At 33.5% G+C, this 9,819-nt stretch overlaps 1 long non-coding RNA gene across 1 annotated transcript; it reads right to left on the reverse strand.

The window, feature by feature from the left end:
- Nucleotides 1-1,177: 1,177 nt before the first annotated feature.
- LOC130052744 (uncharacterized) lies at nt 1,178-7,749 on the reverse strand. Its single transcript, XR_008801127.1, has 3 exons — nt 7,685-7,749; nt 5,541-5,603; nt 1,178-1,251 (listed from the first exon to the last, which is right to left on the reverse strand). It is a non-coding gene; the product is annotated as an uncharacterized LOC130052744 (long non-coding RNA).
- Between the last annotated feature and the right edge of the window lie 2,070 nt (nt 7,750-9,819).

Raw genomic sequence — 9,819 nt, forward strand, 5'->3', positions numbered from 1 at the left:
AATGAATCATATACCAGAGATTATATAAATTCAGTAGACAATGATAATTTATGACATGTAGTGTTTCAGACGTGTATTAAGCTTTAAGATCTTGATTTGAAATGAAAAGCTATTCTTTTGTAATTTGGTATGAAGCATCTAAGGGACGTAAACTGTACATTTCAGGATTTCTGCATTCCTGGGGCTTATGGCGTGGGGCAAAAACTGTTAAAACCTCATCAATTTTCAAGAATGTTGTTTTCTAAAACCGTGTATATTTAACGAAAACTAAATCCATAGTGATGTAGAGCAGGAAGGCCTCTACCAAAATTGTAAATTTGATTATCTCCGGGGAAGTGGTTTTGACCCCAGGGCAGGGCCAAACTCACTATATTGTGTTTATGTACAATACACTTAAAATAACATCTTCTCTAGTGTTGTTAATACTACATTGAAACTAAATAGATATTTAGAAAGAGCAGGTATTCCTTTACCAAAATTGTAAATTTGAAAATCCCAGGGGTAGAAGTTTGGTATTACGGTGGGGCTAAAATGGTTAGTTATTAAAAGTGTGAGCAAAAGAAATTTTTAACTTCTTGATAACTATCATTCCAATTCTTTTCAAATTTGGTATGAAACATCTTCGGAACAAGGGGGGGGGGGGATCAACTGTACATTTTAGGATTCATGAACCTATATATATATATATATATATATATATATATATCGCACACTGATTTTGACTTCGGATAACTCCATCTACATGAACAGGATATAAGGCTCACGGCGGCTGTAACCGTTCGACAGGGGATGCTTACTCCTCCTAGGCACCTGATCCCACCTCTGGCGTGTCCAGGGGTCCGTGTTTGCCCAACTATCTATTTTGTATTGCTTGTAGGAGTTATGAGATTGATCACTGTTCGTTATCTTCACCTTTCATATATATATATATATATATATATATATATATATATATATATATATATATATATATATATATATAATTACTTTTCGCAATGATCAGTAAAAGTATAGGTAAAAAATAAAAATGATACACGAAGACGTTTAGTAAAGCTTTATCGCTTTCATTTCAAATCTTCAGAAGATTTGAAATGAAAGCGTTAAAGCTTTACTAAACATCTTCGTGTATTTTTTTTACCTATATATATATATATTTATATATATCGGCACATGATATAGCAAACTTACCAACGGTATTGATACATCTGGAATTTCAATATCTTCATTCTCCAATTTTCTTTTGTTGCTTGGCTTGAAGAAAAAGAAAAGGTATATAAAATCATGATGGATTTACATCCCAATGTCAATGTATGAATGAGATAATGAGCGGAAAGTATGAAGTGTTTTCGATTTATAAGTCAAACGGGCAGAACCCACTCAAAACTTATTCGTTTTTTCCCTTTCATTCAACTGGAATTAAATAGAAATTATACTTGATATTCTCACGATGTATAAAATTTAATATGTGCATCCGTAGAGATATAATGGACGGAAAGACAACATATGTCCCGATCATTTCCTGACAGAGGCATCAAAACCTACAGGTGTACTTTTGTTACAGGTCCAAATATTTCAAGAAAAATGCCAAGGTAATGGAAACATGGGATAATTTGTACACTCAGGAATATTCTTTATGACGGTTATATGAAGTTGTGGTGGGGAAGACTTTTCTGTGACATTTAACTTCGGATACAACAAAGTCTGGACTATTGTTACCATTTACAACAAGGAAGGCGCAACTTGATTTATTTCATTTGCTGACGGTAGGGATTGCATTTTTGCTACTGGAAAACATGCTTTGGTTAGAATTCATTTGAGAGAAGGACTTTGTCGTTTACTTTTGATAATGTTTGATGCTTTCAAGGTTTTTCTCATGCCTCGGTCTTCTTCCAAGATAGGCAGGTTGTTCTTAATAGCCTGAAAAACCTTACATTCAGGAGATGCTTTTTTCCTTATCTATCTATCTATCTATATATGTATATATATAGATAGATAAAATAGATAGATAGATAGATAGACATATAGGCACATAATATAACAAGCTTACCGAACTTCTTGATGTTCGTGATACATCCGGAATTTCGATTTTTTCATTCTCCACTTTTCCTCTGTTACTTGGCTTGAAGAAAGGGAATATAAAATCATGATGTATTTACATCTTAATATCTACGTATGAATGAGCGGAAAGTAGGAAGTGTTTTCGATTTATAAGTCAAATGGGCAGAACTGTGTCAAAACTTATTCATTCTTCCCTATCGTTCAACTGGAATTAAATATAATTTAAACTTGATATCATCATGGTGTATCAAATTTAAGTTGAATATGTACATCTGTAGAGATATAATGGACGGAAACAAAATCAGAACGTGAAGACAGAATGATGGAAACGGGAGACAACCTATGTCCCTGTCATTTCACGAGGACCTACAGATTTACTTTTGTTACAGGTTCAAATATTTCAAGAAAAAATATCTAGGTATTGGAAACAGGGAATAATTCTTACACCCAGGAGTATCCTTTGTGACGATGATTTGAAGTGGTGGGGAAGACTTTCACCTCCCCCATTTTCTGTGACATTTAACTTCGGATACGACAAAATCCGGACCATTGCTACCAGTTACAACAGGAAAGACGCAAGTTGACTTATTACATTTGCTGACGGTAAGGATTTCATTGCTGTTACTGGAAAACAGGGTACCCCGAATTATCAAAATGCCCATAATTTACCGAAATGCCCCCAGAAATTAACGAGATGCCCCATGAAACTACCGAAATCCCCCTTTCAACGTATAAATTAAAGCATATTTAGTTTATATATGTTCAAATTTGATAAGAAAATGCCAAATTGTGGTTGTAAATATAGAAAACTGTGTTCCATTCTCGCATAAGCGATATTTCAAAGAACGATAATTCTAGCAAAATCTTGTAACCTCTGTGCTTCACCGAATATGTTCTCCATATAATTCTCGTATTTTCCCCCATATACTATTTGTTTGAATTATTCTTTGATAATTTTGTTCACTGCTTTATGAGAACTATAAATCTTTAGTTTAAGAGATAAATAGTTTTCAAAAAATGTATGTGAGTTAATAACCTCATATACCATCTACCATCTTCCAAGATGCCTCAAATACTTAAAATGTCTTGTTTCCTCTATTCATTTTTTCTTCTAACAATGAATGAAAAAGCATAAATATTCGTATTATATTTATCAATATTAATAACAAGTTATATATGACTGACAAGTTTGTTTGCATAGCAGTTGACTTCTGATATTATCCTAAGCATACAAGAAACAACATCCCATACAATTTAGGAACCCTCCTCTGCACAATTATTGTTATTAATATTGTACAGATTGTATATTTTATATCTTGCACACACCAAAAGTCAGCTGTGTTTTTTTCTCGGTTATACTTCATAACGTTGTATCATGACATCACAGTGAATTTTGTTAAAGCGTAGATACAATACGGCACTTTGACGTCATAATTAAATCTTTAATGTGTACTACATCTATTTAATATTGTCATAACTCTTGAAGATTGAAAATGGACCCGATTGACTTATTTTCGCCATTCTAACTTTTTTATTATTATACATGTACTATTACTTGTGGATATTTACTTAAATTTTGGATTATACATTGACACACACACACACACACACACACACACACACACACACACACACACACACACACACACACATATATATATATATATATATATATATATATATATATATATATATAAACATTAAACACTTTTGTGTCTATAAACTATCTTAATGAACATTTTTGGGTGTAGTATATCTGTACTACCTATTTAAAATATTTTTTTAAACATATATGTTTATGTATATGCAAGAATTTACTTTACACCAATTAGAGTCCACTTACAGGTATGATTTAGAAGGTTATTACAGTAGTTCTCGCAATTTTTCAGATGTTTTTGACGCAATTTTGATACAATACGTTGCCTTTCAGATGTATGTACATTGTGACGTCATAATACGTTGTTCAACGTTAGTTGCTATGCATTTTAATAAACACGACTGATGAAGGCTGGTGAAACGGCTGAAATATTTCGAAAAGTGTTTTAATGTTTATTTAGTATTCTTACAAAATAGAGACTTTGGAGATATATATATATATATATATATATATATATATATATATATATATATATATATATATATATATATATTGAAAATGAGAATGACACATTCCATAAAAAAACAATAATTTACTGCTAGCGCTTTCTCCATCTCTACATGGTTCATCAGGCAGTTCAAATAGGTATACAAAAATTGTTTAGTAACGTCTTTGTTATGACGTCAATTAAACGAGTCCTTTATGACGTCATAATAACGTTAACCGGTAGGGTTTGGTAATTGTCTATTTTGTAAAAATATTATGCTAAATTGTAGTTCAATTATTCAAATAATTATTTTCTATTAAGGCTTGGATTGAAAAGTTTAATAAAATAGTCCTCTTTGGCTTTGCGAGTTATTTCATTTTCAGTCCACATTTTAAAGAACGGGAACACTTTAAATTTACCACCCCGGCATTCCGCAAACTGTTTACTACATGGGGTGTTCCGCACACTAGGATCTTTTACTTGTTGTTTGTGCACCCTTACTCGCGCATTAAGTTTGTTCGTTTGTCCTATGTAGTTTTCTCCACAAGTTGGGCAAGTGGCACAATAAATAAGGTTCTCGGATTTACAGTTCATGTTGGCATTGACTTTCAATATTTTCCCGGATTTAAAAGTAATGGAATCACCCTCTTCTATGTATTCGCACGTCCCCCAGCGTGGGTCACCACATTTTTTGACGTGTTTGACCTTATTCGGGGAAAAATTGGCTTGAGTTAGTAGTTTTTTTAGGCATGTAGACATGGAGAAAGCGCTAGCAGTAAATTATTGTTTTTTATGGAATGTGTCATTCTGATTTTCAATATTAATTTACAACTTTGCCGAAGAATCAACTTCTAATATATATATATATATATATATATATATATATATATATATATATATATATATATATATATATATATATATGTGTGTGTGTGTGTGTGTGTGTGTGTGTGTGTGTGTGTGTGAAACTTGTAGTTGTAAAATTTAGAAATTCATTTCAAAATTAAGGATTTTCTCCCTCATGCATAGCTCTTATCCTTGGACGAATTTGGCTCCACTTGTTTGGCACGCTGTGTTTGTCTATATTTAGATCTAAAACTTCATAGTTATTTCGGATTTCAAACATTTCGGTTGATCTTCCCTGAAGAGACATTATTTGTCGAAATGCGTATCTGGTGCATCAAAATTGGTACCGTATAAGTTTTACACACACACACACACACACACACACACACACACACACACACACACACACACACACACACATATATATATATATATAGATATATATATATATATATATATATATATATATGTATATATATATATATATATATATATATATATATATATATATATAATATATCTATATATAGCCACATAATATAGCTAGCTTACCGAACTTATTGATACATCTGGAATTTCAACTTCTTCATTCTCTACTTTTCCTCTGTTGCTTGCCTTGAAAAAAAAGGAATATAAAATCATGATGGATGTACATCCCAATGTATATCTATAAAATAGATAATTACCGGAAAGTAGGATTGTATTGTATCTTGCTTAATGTCTCGCTTCGCTCGAAAATTTTTCCCTTACATTGAGACGTCACCAAGACCGGTGAAGGGCTTCAAATTTAGGCCTATGTTCGGCGCTTACGGCCATTAAGGAGTGAGGATTATTTAGCATGCCACACCTAGAGTGACACGGGTCATCGGTTTTTAAGGTCATCTCCGAGAACCCGTGACATTCACACCTGATTCCGAGCGTTTGGCGATGGAACTGTCACTACCTGTTTTAACGACTTTGGTCTGTCGCGACCGGGATTTGAACACCGGCCTTCCGCATTCGGGGCGAACGCTCTAACCTCCCGGCCACCGTGAAAGTAACAAATGTTTGCCGATTTATAAGTCAAATGGGCAGAACTGTTTTAAAACCAATCAAACTGGATTTAAATAGAATTCAAACTTGATATTTCCATGGTGTATCAAATTTAAGTTGAATATGTGCATCCGTAGAGAGATAATGGACGGAAACAAAATCAGAACAAAATCAGAACGGGAAGACAGAATGATGGAAACGAGTGACAGCCTATGCCCCTGTCATTTCACGGGGGACGCATACAAACCTACAGATTTACTTTTGTTACAGGTTCAAATATTTCAAGAAAAATGTCAAGTGGAAAGAGGGGATTCTTTGTACATCCAGTACTATCCTTTGTGAAGATGATATGAAGTTGAAGTGGGGAAAATTGTCACCTCCCTCATTTTCTGTGACATTTAACTTCGGATACGGCAAATCCGGACTATTGCTACCCGTTACAACAGGGAAGACGCACTTCACTTATTACATTTGCTGACGGTAGGGATTTCATTGTTACTACTGGAAAACATGGTCTGGCTAGAATTGATTATAGAGAAGGGCCCTGTCATTACTTTTGATAATGTTTGATGTTTCCAATATTTTTTGCATGTCTGGGTATTCTTCCAAGATAGGGAGGTTGTTCTTAATAACCTGAAAACCTTCAGGATCCTTTGGATTTTGCGTTGAAACGTATGGTAGGACATTTTGACAGGGTTTATAGTTTACTTTCAGGAGATCCTTTCTTTCTTGAGATTTGGCTTGGTTTATTCCGTTTTTGATTAATTGCCCTAGGTAACGTCTTTGTAGAATTGCATTTCGTGATTTCGCCAAGCGACGGTTATGGATTTCAGTATCGGGTATAATTGTGCAGAGGCGGCTTGCTAAATTGTATGGAATGTTGTTTCTTGTATGCTTAGGGTGATATCAAACATAAGATATTGTTTGGTATCTGTCAATTTGTAAAACACGTCTGTCAGTACTGCGGTTGTTACTTTTAAATGCAATGACATCGAGAAATGATAACATGTTTTATCGGATTCCATAGTGAAATTCATGGTAAGGCTTAGTGTGTTTAGAATATTGAAAAACTTCATTAAATAATAATCAATAATAATAATAATAATATATTATTATTTCATTATATTATTATATTTTGATGTCAATAATTATTATGTTATAATAATAATTAATAATTCATCATTTTCACACTTTATAAACTGTTTTATTTGATTGTTAACACATAGGTCAGAAGTCAACTGCTATGTAAACAAACTTGTCAGTCACATATAACTTGTTATTAATATTGTTCATATTGTATAAATTACATCTTGCACAGACAACGATTCGACTGTGGTTTTCTTTCTTTAATACTACACAATGTTGTATCATGACGTCACAATTATCTTTGTTAAAGCGCAAATACAATCCAGCGCTTTTAACATCATAGTTAAATCTTTAATGTGTAACTATGCAATATTGCTATAACTCTTGAAGATTGTAAATGGGACCTCTTGAGTTACTTTCGGCACTTTAACTTTTCTTCATTATACTACTACTTATGTGGATCTTTACTGATACTTTGGATTATTCATACACATATTTATCTATCTATCTATCTACTTATCTACCTATTTATTTATCTATCTATCTATCTATTTATGCACATAATATAACAAACTTACCGAACGTAGTGATACATCTGGAATTTCAATTTCTTCCTTCTCCATTTTTCCACCGTTGCTTGGCTTGAAGAAAAGAAATATAAAATCATGATGGATTTACATCCCAATGTCAACGTATGAATGAGATAATGAGCGGAAAGTATGAAGTGTTTGCTGATTTAAAAGTCAAATGGGCAAAACTGTGTCAAAACTTTTTCCCCCTTCATTTAACTGGAATTAGATAGAATGCATACTTAAGATTATCATGGTGTATCAAATTTAATTTGAGTATGTGCATCCGTAGAGAGATAATGAACGGGAACAGAATCAGAACGGGAAGACAGAATGACGGAAAAGGGTATCATTCTATGCCCGTGTTATTTCACGAAATAAAATCCTACAGGTTACTTTTGTTACAGGTTCAAATATATCAAGAAAAATGTCTAGGTAATGGAAACAGGGGATACTTTGTACACTCAGGAATATCCTTTATGACGGTGATGTGAAGTTGTGGTGGGAAAGACTTTCACCTGCCCCATTTTCTGTGACATTTAACTTCGGATACGACAAAATCTGGACGATTGCTACCCTTTACAGCAGAGAAGGCGCAACTTCACTTATTACATTTGCTGACGGTAGGGATTTCATTGTTGCTACTGGAAAATATGTTCTAGTTAGAATTGATTTTAGAGAAGGGCTTTGTCGTTTATTTTTGATAATGTTTATTTATTCCAATATTTTTCTCATGTCTGGGCCCTCTTCCAAGATAGGGGGGTTATTCTTTTAAGATACCTTGAAAAACTTCCGGATTCTTTGGAATGTGGGTTGAAGCGTATGGTAGAACATTTTGACAGGATTTGGAGTTTACTTTCAGGAGATCCTTTCTTTCTTGGGATTTGGCTTGGTTTATTCCGTTTTTGATTAATTACTCTGGGTAACGTTTTTGTGGAAGTGCGTTTTCTAATTCCGCCAAGCGACTGTTAGGATTTCAGTATTAGAAAAACTTGTGCAGAGGCGGCTTGCTAAATTGTATGGAATGTTGTTTCTTGTATGCTTAGGGTGATATCAAACATAAGATATTGTTTGGTATCTGTCAATTTGTAAAACACGTCTGTCAGTACTGCGGTTGTTACGTTTAAATACCATGACATCGAGAAATGATAACATGTTTTTATCGAATTCCATAGTGGTAGGACTTAATGTGTTAAAAATATTGAAAAACTTTATTAATCAATTATTGTATAAACAAACTTGTCAGTCATATATACATATTGTACATACTGTATATCTTATATCTTGCACAGACCAAAAGTCGACTGTGATTTTTTCCTGTAATGCTTCATAACGTTGTATCATGATGTCACAATGATCTTTTTGAAAGCGCAAATAAGATCCGGCGCTTTTGACGTCATTGTTAAATCTTTAGTGTAACTATGCAATATTGTTATAAGTGTTGAAGATTGAAAATGGAACCGGTTGAGTTATATCATGTATTCTAATTTTTCTTCATACTATTGTTTATGTGGATATTTACTTATTTTTGGATTGCACAAACACACACACACACACACACATACACACAGAGAGAGAGAGAGAGAGAGAGAGAGAGAGAGAGAGAGAGAGAGAGAGATAGGCACGTAATATAGCAACCTTACTGAACTTATTGATACATTTATGTTAAGAAGATTATTGAACTTCTATATGAATCTTTGACCATTTTACCCGATTTTGATAGTGTCCAGAGAGGGTCAATTGCAAAAGCGTGACGGCGCATTGCTTATCGGCGCGAAGGCGAATTGTGTAAAGGTGTGTTAGAGTAACGATGTGTTGCTTTTTGGCGTGACGGCGTGTTTTAACCGCGCTGCCATGCTTTTGCAAATGACCCTTTCAGGACACTTAGGTCTGGGATATAAAGTTCTACATTATTTTTCTTTACAAAAAAAATATTGATAACAGATAACTTTCATGAACCATAAACACTTTCATAAAGACAGGTTTTAGATTGTTACAAAACAAATTGTTTCAGGAATGAATAATAGCTGGTTGTGTGCATCATGTGTGGGTATGTGTTGACATTTTCCCAGTATACTTGTACATGTCCGAGTTGGAGGAGGGATGTTTACAGTGTATTAGCATATGTAAGCATGATGTAATCT

Source organism: Ostrea edulis, chromosome 3, assembly GCF_947568905.1.
Source record: "Ostrea edulis chromosome 3, xbOstEdul1.1, whole genome shotgun sequence".
Lineage (NCBI taxonomy): Eukaryota > Metazoa > Mollusca > Bivalvia > Ostreida > Ostreidae > Ostrea > Ostrea edulis.